Source organism: Andrographis paniculata, unplaced genomic scaffold (assembly GCF_009805555.1).
Source record: "Andrographis paniculata isolate CXL003 unplaced genomic scaffold, ASM980555v1 Contig83END, whole genome shotgun sequence".
In the NCBI taxonomy this organism is placed as follows: domain Eukaryota; kingdom Viridiplantae; phylum Streptophyta; class Magnoliopsida; order Lamiales; family Acanthaceae; genus Andrographis; species Andrographis paniculata.
Window position 1 is genome coordinate 431,107 of NW_026137621.1, and position 20,016 is coordinate 451,122.

Below are 20,016 nucleotides of genomic sequence, written 5' to 3' on the forward strand. Positions count from 1 at the left end.
GTCCCATTTTCCGCATTCCAGAAGGCAGACATGGCCAAAAGCACCTTCTCATGCAGGTTGATAGGCAGGGTGGATAATAGTATTGCTTGGTCGATTTTTTGAGATCGCCATTGGGTCTGAAAGTGTTCTGCTACCCGTCGATACCAAGTGCGGTAAGGATCTTTTGGGTCCGTGAGATGGGTTTTGATGCTGTCTCGAATGCGAACTGCTTGGTAGTTAGGGTTGTTGATAGCCAAGGACTTTCGGGATTCCAAAACTTCCCTCATCCGATTTGAATCTTCAGGAGTAGTGCAATATGGGCGGATCATCGGAGTTAGTACTTTCGAGGCTGAAAATGGGCCCTCTGGGAGGTTTCCGTCGAAAGGAAGGGCAGGAATGTATTGATTCGCCATGGTTAAAGTGTTTTGGGGTTGTGATTCACAAAAGCTTGTATTGCGGAGAAGGAAGTTACTCAGGAGTGTTGCAGTAACTGGTGCAGTTGCTAAGGGAATTTTTCAAGAAGGTAGTGATTTATGAACTTCCAAACATTGATTGTTAAATGGCGTTTGAAAGTCCCTTGGCGGCGGGCAAGTTGTTACGTACGAAATTTAGAATTAGGTTAAAAGCCCAAGGTAAAAAGAAGAATGGGCCTGGCAATAAAGTTGATTGAACTGGCTGAAGGACATCGTGAGAAAATCAAGCGAAATAGGTTTTATTTTTTACGGAAAGTCCTCAGGGCGGAAAGATTTCAGGACGGAAGGACCTCAGGTCGGTAGGTCCTCAAGACGGAAAGACCTCAGGTCGGGAGGTTTTCAGGTCGGGAGGTCCTCAAGAAGGAAGTCATCAGGACGGAAGGACCGCAGGTCGGTAGGTCCTCAAGACGGAAAGACCTCAGGTCGGAAGGTCTTCAGGTCGGGAGGTCCTCAAGACGGAAAGACCTCAGGACGGAAGGTCTTCGGGTCGGGAGGTCCTCAAGACAGAAAGTCATCAGGACGGAAGGACCTCAGGTCGGTAGGTCCTCAAGACGGAAAGACCTCAGGTCGGAAGGTTTTCAGGTCGGGAGGTCCTCAAGACGGAAAGACCTCAGGACGGAAGGTTTTCAGGTCGGGAGGTCCTCAAGACGGAAAGACCTCAGGACGGAAGGTTTTCAGGTCGGGAGGTCCTCAAGATGGAAAGTCATCAGGACGGGAAGTCCGCAGGTCGGGAGGCCCTCAAGACGGGAAATCCGTAGGTCGGGAAGCCTTCAGGACGGGAAGTTCTCAAATCGGAACTCTGCGGCAGGACCAACAAATCGGGTGGTTTGTTAGTCGGGATGTCTGTAGCTACTCTGAATAAGTCAGATGATTTGCAAGTCGGGAGGATTGGTAGTCGGGCCAATGCGGTTGTAGATTGGCAGTCGGGCCAAAAGGGCGGAAGGTCTATAGTCCGCTCAAAGAGTGGATTATAGGGATAATTGTGGTCTGCTGAGGACACGTGTCAGCAGGAGAAGGATTGGAAGACGGTTGGGAAGGAGACGTTGTAACCGTTCGGGCGACGGTTTTCAGCACAGTTTCCCAGAGAATATTTAAAGGTTTGGATAATCATTTGGCAAGGTATCTTCAATCAACTTCAACAAAGCAAAGTCAGATTTGGGGATCACCACTTTAAATTTCAGTCTTTTATTTTCCAGTTTATTTTCTGTACCATACAGTGTTTAGAGATTCCTAATCTCAGGCACTAATTAATCAAGTTTAAGGATATTTTCTATATCTTTGAATTTTACTTTATTTTTGTTGAAAAATTACATCAACAATTATGAATTATATTAACCTCAAATGAATATAGATACAATATACATTCAAGATAGATTTGGGCCTAAACTAATAACAATGCAAACATAAAAAATACAATAATAATAATACAAATAAATAATAATACAAATGAATGTAGTAGTAATATATATAAGCTAACAAAAATTACTCAAATAGTATCTTACAATTCTTATTTAAAAAAAAAAATTAAGAAAAAAAAAAATAAAGACAACTTTAAAATTCAAACTTCATCTCGTAACAAAATACACATGCTTGTTTGTGGAATTTTTGGTCCAATTTAATAATTCCATTTTTTTTTCTGAAAATATTAAATCACATATTTATTTATTATATTATACTAAAATTTAATTTACATTCAAAATATAATATCAATACATATTTTATTATATCAAATAACTATTGCAATTCGATGATTTCTATTCAAAATTCAAACCCAAAACTAAAATCGCATTGGTGTTTGTTTGGTTTTGGTTTCAAAACCAAGAGTGTGTTTGGTTTTCTATTGATTTTTTTTTAAAAAAAAATTATAACTTAAATAATATTTTGATTTGATATTTGATTAGAATAATAATTTTTTTTTATTTGAAATAAAAAATAGACAAACCCAAATTTTATCTGATAAAAATATATTATTATTTTAGCTAAATTGCACAAAATACATCCGTGATTTCATGAAATTGCACCAAATTCCCTATACTTCTAAAACTGCGTCAAACTTCCCCGTGGTTTTATAAAATTTGCGTCTAACCCCCTAAGTGGTCTTTATTTAAGAGTATTTAACCTAAATGCGCTCAAACTGCGAATAAATTTTAGAATCTTAATTTATAAACCTCTAAAATTACAAATGTATATATATTTTATATTTACCCTTAAAAAAGTAGTTAATGTACTAAAAAATAGTTATTTTTTTTAGGTGTAAAGTATTTATTTTTACTATTTTTAGGCTAAATATATAAAAAATAAATATATTTGTAATTTTAAGGGTTTATAAATTGAGATTCTAAAATTTATTTGCCGTTTGAGCGCATTTAAGTCAAATATCGTTAAATAAAGACTGTTGAGGGGGTTAGATGTAAAGTTTATGAAACCACGAGGGAGTTTGACGCAGTTTTAAAAGTATAGGGGATTTGGTGCAATTTCATGAAACCATAGTTGAATTTTGTGTAATTCAGCCTTAAATTTTATAAAATATTATACACAAATACTATTTAAATTAAAACTTAAATAAAAAACTCATTTTCAAACCTAAACCAAACACTATAATTTTTGTACTATAAAAAAATCAATTATTATTGATTTATATAAATATTTGTGCTAAAATATAAACTCGGTCTTGCAACATAGGAAATATTAAATATCATATAAAATCATTGTTCTTTCTATTATTTCTTTTTATATTTCCCAAAAAATTAATACAATACATATATTCATTATTTTTAAATTCACAACATAATTCTCTATTCCTCTAGCATAAAAAAAAATTTCATTTCTAACAATCTCACAAAGCAAACACATGCATAGGAAATACAACAATAGTCACCAAATACAATGAATATTACAATAATATATAATCTATAAAGACTTTGAAAAGTTATGAGTAGGTTAAGACTAGGCCCGAGTGGGTAGGTGGAACGTGTTTTTTCCGGTAGTCCAAAATAATTTGATTTAATAAATTTCATATATTGTTTAGTATTTTTCTTTAGTAATTTATTTTATCTTTTGTAATTTAATTAGTTTGATTAATTGATTTTTAATCTTTTTATTGTAGGAATTTCTATTTTGAGAATTCAAAATATCACGTAGTGATAAAATGAGAAATAAATGAGATGATTGGTAAAAGATGATTATTCATTTCACATAATTTATGTGCCTAACTGAACTGCGAACTGGGATCGAATGTTGGACTGAGTCAATAAGTTCACCGATAGGATAGAAAAGTCCGAAAAAACTCTATTTACATTAAATCTATAAGACATTTTATGAATGATTTCTATATCTAAATATTGATATCACATCTTGTAAGATATAATTTTTTATTTGGTTGTACCTAAATCTTTTGGATCTTGTTAAGTGAGAATCCCTAAAGTTTGTTAACTGGAGAACCAATAAATAAGTATGAACCCTAATATAAAAGTTTTTACACATAAGCTTACACACTATAATTCAGAGATTTTCCTCTCATCTTTCACCGATTACTGTACTCTCTCCATGTTCGTCGACCTCTTGATGGTGGTATTGTTTCTAAATGATATAAGCTGTTTTATCTTTGTAAGTGATATAAATCCATTGAAGCACTACCAATGGTCAACTCTGCTCCACTATAAACCAACTTTCCTCTATGACAGACATAGCAAAAGCCTTGATCGCCTTGCTGAACGCTGCCGTCGGACCTACCGTCGCTGCTGCCACTGGATCTACCATCGCTGCCGCCACCGTCCGCACCACTACCAATGAAGGGTAAAGTAATAAAAATAGAAATAGGGAATTTTTATTTAAGGCTGTGCAGCTTTGAAAAAATAATGATTCTAGCTTTGTCAACCATTGGAGCAATCTGAAATTTTTATAGAATGTTCATAACTTGTTGCTTTTTCAATCCAAGGTGAAATTTTTGATCAGAGGTCTGTAAGTCGAGCAAAATTTTACGCAATACAGGAGAAATGTTGAGGTTTGTTTTACCTGAAACAAACTCCTATTGAGAAGGTGGTGCGAGCGATCAACACCCCGCTGGACGAAGTATGACCAACAGAAGTCCCTTATTGCCAGTTCATGAATAAATGGAGTGATGCATGCATGATGGAAGTCAGAGAATATGTTATCCCTCCCTTCCTGACAAGCTGGATGTGATCAATGCAAACAATGAAATTATTTGTTTTGTTTTTAGTATAGAATGATCATTTCGATTCCTTGTACTCTGTATATTAATTTGTAGAAAATGATAATGATCTGTAGAAAATAGCTTACTGAGAATGTGAGTACCAAAAGGTTCGCTGTACTGAGATACTTGTTGTACCATATAGTCAACGGACGTTTGGTTATGGTACAAGTACAAGTGTTTCAAATCTTGATATATAATGTCCAAGTCAAAAGGGATGTAATTCTTGGATGTCTTTAATGTGGAAACAAATTATTTTAAAGTTGCCTCATTCATGAAGAAACTTTAAGAACTACGTCAAAACATAACAAAAAGGTTATGTCACTTGAGGATCTGGCTGTCAAACTTCATATTTAAAAGAACAACCTGAATAAAAGTTCAAAATTGAAGGTCTTTGACGATAAGGCCAACTTAATGAAGTGAGGAAACTGTCCTCAAGCACATGTCCAAACCAAGAATTGGAATACTCACTAGCACTTAGCCGTGTTATCAATTACGTCAGATTCAAAGTATGCAAGAACCAACTAACCTCACAAAATGTGGAATGTATATAAGTAAAAGCTCTCACGCTAAGTGTTTAGGCTATATTCACTCAAAGCACATGAAGTAAACAACGAATCCCAGAGGCTTGCCAGCAAATCAAATCAACTCCACAATTCATCAAGAAGTTGACGTTCATAATCAAAGGTCTTAATTAAAGGTTGTAATGGGGCCATGGTTGGGGTAGGAAAGAGGATATTAACGGCTAGTGAGACTGAGGAATTAATCTATCAATTCATCACATCACAATGAACGCAAGTCGCATCAAGAACAACACAACATTTCATAAGCGATGATCAATGCAATACAAGAACATACTTTCTTTGTTTTTCACGAGTCCTTTTTTTTTAAGGACTCGTAATATTTATTTTTTCTTTTCTCTTTCATTTTTTCTTTTTTCAGCCCCTTTTCATTATTATTATTTTTTAAAGGGCTAGATAATGAGATACTTTTGGCAAAAATATATGAATTTATAACTGTGCCACAATATGAATACTTTCAATTACAACTTTGGAATAATATCGTATAATGAATGCAACTCTAAATAATCTAATGTAATGAATCAAAGAACAATTCCTCAAATTCCTATGGGTTCAAGTAAGCGTTTGGCTTAATCCAATAAAATGGCTTATCGGCTTGGGGTTAAATATGAACAAAAAAAAAAGAATAATAACATTAAGCTCAAACTTGGTTCACTAGGGGATAATATAGGCGAAGATATGAAATTAAGGCCAACACGGGTAATCCTAGTGCCTTATCATTTGAATCCCATCAATTCTCAAGAAACACGGAGTTAATAAGTATAAGCAAGCAAGTTCTAGGTAGTCAAATACATATGTTCACACAATCCAAGAAAAATTGAGCATATAAGATATGTATGTGTTGAATTTGCTCAAATAAGGCTCAAACAACTCACCTAAGGGTTCTTTGTTAGAAGGCTAAGCACACAAAGTAAGCACAACAACCCCGGCCAAAAATTCACAAGAGGACATGTAGGGAAGTGCATCAAAATAAAGCATTATATCGCATCAAAAGTTCTAATCTCCCCCACACCTAATTGAGGCAATGTCCCTATTGCAACAATAAAGATAAAACAAAAGAGAAGGAGAAAAGAAACTTCCCTGGAATAGGTGGGGCGACAAGTCACTGACGGATAGACGGACGATGCTCGCACTGGTCGGAGTAGTAGGAGGGGATCTGACTTTTGCACCTTGCTCATCGCGCCTTCACGCAAAAGAATTCAACAATCAAATTACAATTCCTAAATAAATTCCAACACCAAGAACAATTCCACAACAAAGCATTCAAATGTTAATCGACAATCTCAATCACCCAATAATCTCTCACAACCATCTATATGCATCCATTTATCGATTGCATCAAAGAACCTCTACGAAAATCGCCCAAATTAAAATTCTTCCTCATCAACTGATTTTATATAATATCTCGGCAATAATCGATAGAGGTTACCCAAGAGAATGCAATATAAATTAAGAGTCGAAGAACTCCCTGAAGAATCGAACCGAAGGCGAATCTCGGTTATGTAGGGAACACGCGGACTTGCTGATGGCTGCGACTCGAACCGGCTGTTCTGGGGTGAACCGGCGGTTCTGAGCAGCGTCGCGGATGGGAGGAGTGGCTCTTCGAAGCGGACCTTCGCTGGGACTCACGGCGGCTGGATAAAGGCTGACAGCGACCTGCATGGAATGTTGAGGAAAGATTTGTAAAGTCAATCGATGTTTCACAGGCTGCAAGGAAGAAGAAGAACTGATACGTATATTATTCTCACAATCTGGAAAAAAGGAGTTCAACAATTAAAACATACGATAGTGATATTAAGATTGATTACATCAAATCAATCCAAATATAGAAAATAATAATCACTCTTTATTAAGATACTTTATTTAGATAATTACTTAATATATTTATAATATTAATATAATTAATTATCTAAAATATTTGAAGCATATTATTCAACACTCCCTCGTGCTTCAAATCTGCAAACTCCAAGTTGCCTTCGGAAATACTTAATCTTCTCCCAAGTAAGTGCCTTAGTAAAAGCATCTGCAACTTGATCATTTGTAGCAACGTACTCTAACTGAAGACCACCATTTGCCACCAAATTACGAATGAAATGAAACCAAGTATCGATATGCTTTGTCCTATTGTGATACACTGGATTCTTTGTCATTGCAGTAGTGGCTTTGTTGTCACAATAAATTGTTGTTGCATTCTTTTGCCCTTGGTGCATATCAGCCAGTATTCTTCTTAACCACACAACTTGACACGCTGCAGCAGTCACCGCAACATACTCCACTTCGGATGAGGACAATGTAACAAAATCCTACTTTCTCGAACTCCAAGAAATAGCACCGGAACCTAAGTTGAAGCTTTGACCAGAAACACTCTTCCTGTTGTCTATGCAAGCAGCCCAATGGCTGTCACTAAATCCCTGCAATTGAAATTCAGCATCTTTTGAATACCAAATTCCCCAATCAGAGGTTCCAACTATGCATCGAAGCACTCTTTTTGCTGCTCCCAGATGTTGCATGGTAGGATTATGCATGTACCTGGATAGCAAACCCACCGAATACATGATATCAGGACGAGTATGTGTAAGATAATTTAGTCCACCTATTAGCCTTTGAAAATAGCTCCGATCAGCTGCTTTGGTTCCATCTTCCAGCTGCAACTTCTCATTAGTATTACACTACCAAAAAAAGGACTTTTTGTAGCGGTCAAAAATCCATAACGAAAACCCAATTTTTGTGCACAATAGCATTTTGTGTCAACTCTGTGGTGGATTTTGACTGCTAAGAAAAATTGCGGTACAAAAATTCTATGTTGCAACGAATTCAGTAACAAATAAGTGGCGGTCAACCCTCAAAATAAGCACGTGTTTATTGTATTTGTTGCGTTTTTTGTACGTAACAAAAGCATCGATCATGTTTTTGGAACAACATATGTCCGTAACAAAAAATTTAGAACAAAAGTTAAATCCTGTCAAAGAACTATTTGTTAGGACATATTTTTTAAACAAAAAATGCGGTACAAATATGGAATCTTGTCAGAAAATTTTTTGTTGCAATCTTCGTCCGTAACAAAACATTGCGTTATGAAAGTAGTGTCCTGTCAGAGAACTGTTTGTTACAAATTTTTTCCGCAACAAAAAATTCGATACAAATGTAATGCAAACGTAAAACACTTTATGTACCGGCCATTGTCCGTAATGAAAAATCCGCTACAAAAGGTGTCCATGTCTCAAATAAGGATTTTGTCGCCATGAATAAAATCCAATTGTTAAATTTTTTATTGATCAATTTGCATCACAAATAATTTAAAATATAATATTATCCTTATTAATCTGAAATCCTTGTTCATATCTGTACAATGACATCAACCCAACAACATTCATATTCGTGTCAAAAATAGAATACTAGACATTAACAGTACTTTAAAACATCTTCAAAAATCACCATGCTATACACCATAACAACCAATTAACAACTTGCTAACAGTTGATCCCCAAATCCAAAAGTAATACGTGAATAAATAAATATGGTATCAAACTGCAGTACAATCCTAAGGTTGACTAACAAATACAACTATGAACGACCAAGCTCATCGAGTGCAAAATCACAGATGAAGCAATCAGAGGCGGTCAACCAATTGCAATGTGTTTCCAATGATATATAAGAATTATATAAGCAACTAAAGTAATTTAATTTCTAAAAGAATAAAAATTTTTAAAAAAATCGTACAACCTTGTAACTCCACTTGATGTTTTCTCCGTCGAGTACCTCATTGAGCATTTCACTCCGGCATTACTTGGGAGAATAAGTACAGTCTCTGGGACCATAACAGCGGTAACAAATGCCTTGACAATGGCTAGGGTATCGCCTATATAAAAATGTAAAACCAAAACTAATATTAGGAAATATGATATCTCTAAACAACATGAATGAATATAATAAAATATATAAATATATAAAGAAAATGGTAGCTATGGAAACTTCATAATAAAATAAAAGTTATCCTTCAGTTGATCTATGGACACTATCTTAAATATGAATATAGCAATGTCTACAACCAAAAGCACTAGTCAAGAAGACTGACCACCAACCATTAGGAAGATAAACCATACAACAATAAACTACAGAACAACTCTTCCAACACCGATAAACCAACATTTATAAACCACCAGAATCATAATACGTATCAGTCCGTACAACTAAAATTATACAATACGGGGGAAATCCTTCAGCAAGAAAAATAACATAACCTCTCATATGGCAACAAATAACCACCAATCAAGCTCTACATAGAAAATTTCACCATATAACTACCTGATACCCAAATAAAAGTCCCCTACAACAATATCACCAGATGCCAACAAATTTCCCAATGCCACCCAATACCAACCTCAATCCTAATAGGTGTCAAATTCGGATTGAGGTTGAGATTAGGATTGGTGGCATCAGAAAATTTGTTGGTAAGTATTATTTAATTAATGAAATTTAACAAATATAGAAACATATCATTTGTTATGTGAAAAATTAAAAATAAAAATAATATCATTTATTATGAGACAGATGGAGTACAATATTTCATATTTACCCTAGATCACCGTCCACATAGTTGCCGCCTCAATCATCTTCTTGCTTTCTTTGTTATTTCATCTCTATAAACCTCCCCAGCGCCTCCATCAAATGATATTAATTTTCTCCTTCTCTTGAGTCTTTATTGTTTTCTACTAAGCCAAACAACAAGTCTGATCAAAATTTAAACTAAAGTAGCCACGAGCAAAAAGTTATTATTCTAGTTCCGTAAACTATCACCATTATTAAGTTATGCCAAATAATAAAATAAATATCCACGAACAGCCCTATGCTAATATAAATAAAAACAAGACTAATCTATCTAGCAAAATAATTAATCAATGAGCACTTATCCTAATATAATTTAAACAGACAACAACAACAAAGTTAATCAATATTGCAGTAAAAAATTTTGCAATTTAACAATTAATGAAAACATGCTAATTTAGACTAACTAGAGGGAATTAACAATCTAGTAGTTACATAATTACTACTATATTAATATAATATAATCAAGTAGATAACAACCTCCAGCAATAATATATATTGAACCAACCTGCAGCTAAAACGGCTCTATCTTTCTCTCTTCTTCATCATCTCTTTCCCACTTAAGTTGAACCGAGTCTAACCCAAAGAAACCAAAATCTATTGCACACAGCAAAGCAAGCAAGAAGCAGAAAACCTACCTCTATGGTTAGTAGTTAACTAACCCTTTAAATATATCATCATCATAATATATATTCTTGAAATAGTTTATTCATGACAACCTTATCTAACAATCTATGTATAAATATTGCAGGCTGCAGGTGATGCGGCATAGATAAATTTGACAGTGGCAGATGTTGTGGATTACAAAGGTTTTCTCTTTGATAGGACCAAGACTGGCGGTTGGGTGATAATTCCATTTAATAAGTTAGTTCAACCCCAACCTAGCTTTGACATTGGATAGATAGATAGATATTGATAATATTTATATCACTTTTGTGTATAACAATAGAAAGAAAGAAACTAATCAACACTACACTTAGTGGGATGAATATGCATTTATAAATCTATAAATATGGTGGGACCAAACCAAAAGAAAATCACATTCCATTTTAATTGATATTTATTTTGTTGGCAACCATGATTAGGACATACATCTAGATAGCTAAAAAAAAAAATTGCCACCAATGTATCATTTATTATTAAGGTACTAGAGAAAACACTAAATATAAAATTTGAAGATTAATTAATTTCAATAATCACATTATTACTTGAAACAAAATGCTACTATCTATAGATTTTATGAAACCATAAAGTTTTCAATAATTAAATTGAATCTAATAGTACAAGTGTAAGAAATAGATCAATTAGACAACCCAACAATCAAAGACTAGAGGGGCTATCCTAAATAGATTAATACTTCCCCTCCAGGTGTACATAAGCAAACGAGAATTTGAAATTTCCACAATCAAAACTTATCTAGACTTAAAACACACACACACACAAAACAAGTATTAAGATATCAATGTCATAAGCAGAAAATTTTCAGTAAATAGAAACAATTTTATTCAAATGCAAAATATACCTTCACTAGAACCTTTGATTTCCCTATAACTTTGACAACTTCACCAACATAAGATCCAAGTTCCTGAAGTAATTGCAACTCTTCCTTTAATGATCTCACTGAACATTAAACACAAAAAAAAAAAAAAACACACACACACATATATATGTATTAATTAAAGTTTTGTATATTTTCAGGCATGTATTTGCTATTATGCAATCCACAATAATTTTTTTTTACCTCAAAATAAAATAAAATAAAATAAAATAAAAATGGCAGCTATGTCTTCGTCAACCTAATAGCCTTCATATTCAACTTTGAAGATCACAAGTTCCAAAAAGTGATTAATCAAAAACAACTCTGAATTTGATACCCAAACCAAACGACAAAATAGCAAAATTCGACCATACGCCACTATTTCATAAATAGTAGTTAACCAAACCTACACCTTCAATTCATAATACTTTATGTTTAATCAATTGTGGTTTATGTTCTTTCTGAAGAACACAGTAGCTCAATTTCATGTAATGCCAAAATAAAATGAACTTCTAGCAGAAATAATATTACCACTAAAATAAAATAAAAGCAGAGACTAATATTTTGCATTTACAAATAATCTGATACCAATATGCTTATAGCAGTTGGGATCAATATATTGAGAAATGCATTCATGAGCAAAGAAAATGAAAGCCAATTTCCAAAATTACATAAATAATTCAGGTCCGATTAGATCATTGTCTTATTAAAGCAACATACCATATATATTCCAGGGATATCTAGAGCTTCATCCAACGGTTAACAAAATTCTTCACAAGATTTGGAGATACGAAACATCTTTGCACCTTGATGAATTGAACCAACACTAAGCAAAGTTTTCAAGTTAAAGCCAATAAGTGTAAGCGAATGGCATATATAAGTACCAATAATAAAGAATAGAAAAGAAAGAAGTGGGAAAATGTAAGCATGGTTCACCTATAGTATAATAGCTCCGAGCAAATCCCATATATCAATTCATCGGGCTCTATTAGAAATAAATTAAGTGACCAAAATTATGTAATGCATGATCCAACAACAATAAAAGTGTGTATATGTCAAAAATAAAATTCAATAAACCTCTTATCATATCAACATAAGAGCTCAAAATTTTTACCTTCCCTATACAAAATTATATCTTATTTCCAACTCCATCTAAGCATGTTCCATGTGAGTAAACCAAAGAATGAACCTAAATAATTTTCCCGGCTAAAAATACCTAATGAAAGCACAAATAAGCTCCTATCCAAAAGAAAACACAAATTATATGAAAGATTCACAAAATAAATTCTACTATATAATTGCTCCATATTCCTCAGAGCAGATTGTCATAAACAAGCACACGGGAGAGAAGGTATTGACCGTCTGCGTATGCTAATTTGATTATCACTTCCTTAAGCAATACTAAAAGTCATTTATCAAACCCTAACGTAACTACTTCAACATTTCCAGTATAACAAATGAAAAACTAAGGCACACCAATGGGCAAATCCAGAATAAAATGCAGCAATAATAAAAATAGAGTTTCCGTTGCTGCTGAAACTTCTACCCAAGCAAAATTAGGCCTCCAAAGGGTATACCTTATTCCTTATTATGCTGAAACAGAATTTCCGTAACTACTGTAATGACAAATTCGGCGAAATTCACACTCATAGAGAGCATACCTTATTCCTTTTGGTGTTGGGAGTAGATTAAGACAAAAAAACTACTTCTCCTTAAGCATATATAAATAAAATTTATACTATGAACAAGCTAATACAATCTTTCTGGTACAAATGCCGCTAATCCCCTCTAAAACTCAAACTTTACAAATGCTACTAATCCCTTCAAAAAAACTCAAGGAAGCCCTCATACCACTTCTTTTATACCCATTATATTTATGTAATTACCAATAAAATAATTTTAATTATAATGTTATCCAAAAACCTCCAAATCGAATTTAAGGGGGAAACCTAGGTTTTAAATCCAAAGACCTATGTTGCAAAAAATTAATACAAATGAATATCAGCTAGATGAGTATTATACAATAAAAAAAATCTCAAATACACAAACACGTTAGGTCAACCAATTGTTTTAACTTACCCGTAGATTTCGTGCCCTAAAACGTAGCGCAAATGAGAGCCTTTGAACCTAGGCGGTGAAGGTTGTCAACTTACGGTGGTTTCTGAGCTACCTTCCACTAGCGATGGTAGAGCAAGGGTGGAGGCGATGGCGGAAAATAGGTGGAGGCAACAGCGGGTCGGATCGGAGTCTATTCTACAATTTTAAGGATGGAGAGAAACAATAGAATTTTTCTAAGTGTTTTGATTGTATATATATGTTGCTATATGACTCATGGAAAGCATGTTCACACTTTTTTTCTTTTTTTTTAAAATAATTTTATATTGAATTTTTTGTAATTTTTTAATTATAATATTGACTTTCTTTTTTAGTTACGGTGTATTTTGCGTAACAAATATATATATGATGTTTTTTGTCAAAATTGTATTTATTACGGATAAATTATCATAACAAAAGAAAAAAAAGGTTGACCATCAAAAGTTTCTTTTGTCTCGACATAACTCATAACAAAAACCACTTTTTGTGGCACAATTACTGTTACGGAAAATTAGTCCGCTACAAAAGCTCAATTTTTTGGTAGTGATTCATCAGTATTGTTGCTGCTTTGCAATTGTGCTTGCGAAACTTGAGTAAAAGATCATTAGCATATTTATTATGTGAGAGAAATATGCCATCTTCAGCTTGCTTTACTTCAAGTCCGAGAAAATAACTAAGCATCCCCAAGTCCGACATTTCAAACTCCCTTATCATACACATCTTGAAATCAACAACTAAAGTTTCACTTGATCCCAAATATATAATGTCATTGACATAAATGCAAACAAGTAGAAACTCACCTTTGTCATTTCTTTTTACATACAATGTTGGCTCACTTTCACTCCTCATAAATCCATTCTTTAGAAGGTATGAGTCAATTCTTTTATACCACGCCCGTGGTGCTTGTTTAAGCCCGTATACTGTTTTTTTTTAGCTTAAAAACTTTGTGTTCTTTGCCCTGAACCACAAAGCCCTCAGGTTGCGAGACATAAACTTCTTCTTCTAAATCTCCATTTAATAATGCAGATTTAACATCGAATTGATAAACCGGAAGCTGTAAATGTGCAGAAAGACAAAGAAGAGTTCTTACCGTCTCAAAGCGAGCCACGGGTGAGAAAGTCTCATCAAAATCAGCACCTTTGTGTTGCGCATAACCTTTTGCAACCAGCCTCGCTTTGTACTTATTCACAGTACCGTCAGCATGATACTTGACTTTGAATACCTATTTGAGACCTATTGGAGTTTTTCCTTCAGGAGGTTCCACCAAGTCCCACGTCTAATTGCGCTCAATCGCCTTGATTTCTTCTACCATTGCAGCTTGCCATTCTTCCTTTCCAACTGCATCTTCGAAACATGTAGGTTCCGATATGTACAATGCAAAACTACAGTCTCCATAAACTTCTGCCACTTATCTGAATTTTTCGGAGTGTGTTCATAAGTAGAACGAGAAGGATTTCTGTTGCTACTTCGACTCGAATGTAAGGAATCCGACAAACAATCTGCAGAACCTCCTAAATTTTCACCTTCAGCATGTATCGCAGTCTTAGAAGAGTGATTAAAAATTTCATCTACTTGCATCGTTGCTCCAGCATCTTCACTTCCTTTCCAAGTCCAACCTTCATTTTCATTGAATTGGACATCCTGACTTATAATCACCTTGCCACTTATTGGGTTATATAGTTTGTATGCCTTTGATGGAACACTATAACCCAACAACACACACTTTTCCGACTTTTCATCAAGCTTTGATCGAGATTTACTCAAAGCATATGTTGTGCAGCCAAAGGTTCGTAAGTGGCTTACCTTGGGCTTGTGACCATTCCACGCCTCATATGGGGTCTGATCATAAACAGCTTTCGTCGGAGAAATATTCAAAATGTTGATGGCTGTAGCTACTGCTTCAGCCCCGAACATTTTCGGAACACCCTTTGCGACCATCATGCTTCTGCCCATCTCAACAATGGTGAGAGTTTTACGTTCAGCTATGCCATTTTGCTGTGGCATGTAAGGTGCAGTCAGCTCTCTATGGATTCCATTCTCTTCACAAAACTCATTAACTCACGTGAAACAAATTCACCACCTCGATCAGTCTGAAGAGATTTAATTTGCCACCCACTTTGTTTCTCCACCAACGCCTTGAATTTTCTGAAATTCTCAAATGCCTCCGATTTATTTTTCAAGAAATAGACTAAACACATCCGAGTGAAATCATCCACAAATAGCAAAAAATATCCACTCCCTCCAAAAGACTCCGCAGACATAGGTCCGCATAAATCCGAATGAATGAGCTCAAGACAAGATTATGCTCTCCATGCTTTTCCCACCGGAAATGAAGGCCTGCTCTGTTTTCCATAAACACACCCTTCACAAAAATTAAAACGATCAAGTTTAGGCAGCCCAAGAACCATCCCTTTCTTCAGAAGCAGCTGCAGCCCTTTAATATTCAAGTGACCACATTTGTTATGCCAAAGTTTAGCTTCTACATCCTCATTAGCGACGAAGGTACAACCAAGCTTCACATCAAGAGGGAACATCCTGTTCGATGTCATCTTAACAGTGAAAAGCTTTCTATTGGTCTTGTTCTCCGTGATGTCACAAGATTCATCATTAAATAGAACCGAATAACCACTCTTCAATAGCTGTCCAACACTTAGTAAATTATGAGCAAGTAATGGAACATATTGTACCTCACGGATCAATTTTTTATTGCCTTCCGTGGTTCTAATCGCAATCGTACCTCTACCATCAACTTTGATTGGATTGTCATTACCAAGACAAACTTCTGATTTTTCGGTCTCGTCCAGATCTTTAAACAATCCTCTTTCACCACACATATGATTAGAACACCCACTACCAATAAACCAAACATCATTGGTTACATTATTCATAGTGGAATGAGTCATGAATAGATTACTCTCTTCCTCATGTGTTGTGGTGAAGTTCGCACACTTCTGGTCATCCTTTTGTTTTTCCTTTTGTTTAAACCAATAATCAACCTCCTTATGCCCATATTTCTTGCAATAATGGCATTCTCCAAAAAAATAATTGCGTCCTCTGCCTCGACCACGACTTCGACCGCGATAACCACCTCTTCCTTGGCCTCTACTTGCTGCGTTATCCTGCATCTTCCAGGAAATAAAATCTACCTTCCCCTTAGATTGAAGCTCCCGCTTCAATTGGAAAGCCTTTTCTTCGGTTTTCTCTAGTAGATCTATTCAATCGATCCTCATGACTCAATAAAGTACCCATCAGCTCATCAAAACTGTAAGTAGATAGGTCCTTCATCTCTTCAATAACCATATCAACATGATAAAATTTTGAGGTTAAACTTCTCAAAACTTTGCTGACCACAATAATATTATTTATTTCGTCACCATACGACTTCATAAGATTAACAAGTGCAGAAACCCTTGATAACAACTCAAAATCACAGCGCAGGTTTTGCAATCTTACCGTAATAATCTTCTCATCTCCCAAATACTTCTGCTTGAAGACACCCCATGCTTACTTTGACATATCGGCAGCTGTAATTCTGGAGAAAATACTATCATCAAGAGCTTGTAGAATGAGGAATAACGCCTTGGCATCCTTCTTTCGATTTTCCCTTGCTGCGTGGGTGATTCAAATCTATCATCGACGAACTCTGTTTCTACCATATCCCAAAGTTCTTGAGATTTAAACAAGGTTTTCATTTTTAAACTCCAACAATGATAATTTTCCCATTTAAACATCGGAATTGAAACCTGAGAACTCGAATTGTTGGCCATGAATGCGATTCACCAATTCTTTCTCGATCACTTTACCGAATCCCTTGCTCCAAAGGACTGCTGGTGTCCTTCTCCAATCTGATCCTCCTTCCAGGCACAAATTTTGTGGCTCTGGTACCAAAAATTTGTTGGGGAAAGCTTTGTAAAGTCAATCAATGTTTCACAGACACAATCCGGAAAAAAGGAGTTCAAAAATTAAAACATACCATAGCCATATTAAGATTGATTACATAAAATCAATCCAAATATAGAAAATAATAATCACTTTTATTAAGATACTTTATTTAGATAATTACTTAATATATTTATAATAATAATATAATTAATTATCTAAAATATTTGAAGCATATTATTCAACACAGAAGAGATGGCTGGCGCAGCCGGACTGCTGGGTTGAGCAAGGCGGTTAGAAGCGGCTGGACGGTGATCGGCGCGGGCTGCGATCCCGAGTTGAACCGGCGGGAGAGAAAGGAGATGAGGCGGCTGATTTTGAGTGAGTGAGGGAGAGAGAAAAAGGAATTAGAATTTAAAGGGTGTAGTAATAATTCTCTATTGCAATCGTAAGAATACGTACATATTTATAATGATATACAAATCGTCTGTCTAAATAAGGTAAGAACCCTATAAATCTCTTAAATAAGATAACTACCGTATATATAATATATTGCTTCTAAATATATTTTAACACCCCTCCTCAAACTCAATATATGATCGAACAAACTTGAGTTTGTCAGAAGTGACCGAAAAAGTTATAGCTGAGATCTTCCATGTACGAATTTGAATTCGCCAAGATTGACTGAAGGTGGTGTAGCCGTCCACTGGATCAAAGTCAGAAGCATAAATCTCAACACCGTTAGAGTTGAAAACAGGACTCGCTCGCTCACAACGGAACTAGAGTCGAAAATAGGACTCGCTTACTTTATAGAGCTAGAGTCGGAAACTGGACTAGTTCGCTTACAACAGAGCTAGAGTCAGAAACAGGACTCCCTCGCTCTCAATAGAGTTAGAGTCGAAAATAGGACTCTCAACAGCGTTAGAGTCGAAAGTGGACTCTATCAGTGGAGTAGTAGAGACAGAGACGACATGGATATAACAACATGACCGAGCATGATTGTGAATAGTAGCAGATACATCAATAAAATATAAAAATATATATGAAATATAACGGGTCATAAATGTATCCGGAGAGAATTTGGCTCTGATAACATGTTAGAATATGAAACTGAAATTCTCTATTTCAATAATAAGAATACGTACATATTTATAATGATATACAAAAAATTGTCTAAATAAGGCAAGAATCCTATAAACCTCTTAAATAAAATAACTACCATAAATAATAATATATTGCTTCCAAATATATATTAACAATCATAATAATAATAATAAAGGAAAATTGTAAAAAATACCCTGTATGTAGGTTCAATTATCATTTTCGAACACTGTTTTTTCCACTTTTGCAATTTAGGATATTATGTATACTCTGGGCATTACTTTTGCCCTCCGGCACCGGAAAAATGCGGGTGACCGTCACGTGCGCCTTCGTGGCATGGCCGGCGCATACGTGGACGCCACCGTTGCTGTGTTGTCATCCGCGTGGTCGTCGGACAGGTGATGTGGAATTATCTTTTTTTTTTACTTTCGCAAATTAGGACATTATGTGTACTCTAAGTATTATTTTTGCCCTCTGGTTCCGAGAAAACAATTTGTTCCATGTCACCTGTCCGACGACCACGCGGACGACAACACAATAACGGCGGCGTCCACGTATGCGCCGGCCATGCCACGAAGGCGCACGTGACGGTTACGTGCATTTTTCCGGCGCCGGAGGGCAAAAATAATGCCTGGAGTACACATAATGTCCTAAATTGCAAAAGTGGAAAAAAAGTGTTCGAAAATGATAATTGGACCAACATACAGTGTATTTTTTGCAATTTTCCCTTATTATTATTATAGCCGTAATAATAAATATAATAATAATAAGAATAAAAATAGTAACTATAATAATAAATATAGAAATAAAGAAACTATATATATATATAAAAAAATATTTAATAGCTATAATAATAATAATAATAATTATTATTATTATAGAAATAATAATAAATATATTTATATTAAGTTTAATAATAGTAATAATAATAATAATAATAAATATACTAATAATAAAAAATTTAATAATTCCCCAAAATAAACCCCTTTTTTGCGCAATTTTTTAGAATGTAAGGCTTCGTTACGCGTGATAACGCCCAAGGAAGTTTTATGTTCTGATTTCCTTAAAAGTTCTCCCTCTCATCAATTACAACACATTGGATGCGTGGCCACGTCTAAAAATTTTGTCCATTCTGCTCATCCCACCGTGAACACTATACCTGCATTAAAACACCAAAATAAGGCATGAGACTGACTCACAAACACAACCAGAACTCAAAGGACACAAAATAAAATTAAAACACTTGGGTTGCCTCCCAAGAAGCGCCTTTGTTTATCGTCGTTGGTTCGCACGATGATTCTTAAGCTAATCATGCGGCTCAAAAAGAGCTACGCACTCCACTTTTTTGCTCTGGAACCACTCATAATAAGGCTTATGATGATGTTTATTCACAACAAACCTTTTATCCGTGCTAAAACTTTGAATCTCAACTGTAACCACGCGGAAACACATTAGTTACCACAAATGGACCTATCCAACGATAACAAAGTTTACCTAGGAAAATCTTAAGACGAGAATGATGAAGCAAAACCTTTTGAGCAACCTTAAAATCTTTTC

General features: G+C 34.9%; 1 long non-coding RNA gene across 22 annotated transcripts; it reads right to left on the reverse strand.

Annotated features, from left to right (window-relative positions):
• Positions 1–3,754: 3,754 nt before the first annotated feature.
• Positions 3,755–13,695, reverse strand: LOC127241667 (uncharacterized). Of its 22 annotated transcripts, none has more exons than XR_007836609.1 (10): positions 13,465–13,686; positions 12,322–12,370; positions 12,106–12,211; positions 11,371–11,433; positions 10,357–10,445; positions 9,820–9,952; positions 8,967–9,102; positions 4,767–7,772; positions 4,467–4,624; positions 3,759–4,234 (listed from the first exon to the last, which is right to left on the reverse strand). It is a non-coding gene; the product is annotated as an uncharacterized LOC127241667 (long non-coding RNA). The 22 variants fall into 22 exon arrangements; XR_007836605.1 differs by having other exon boundaries at positions 4,752–7,772; XR_007836612.1 differs by having other exon boundaries at positions 3,755–4,234; positions 4,467–7,654; positions 7,773–9,102; positions 13,465–13,695.
• Positions 13,696–20,016: the final 6,321 nt, after the last annotated feature.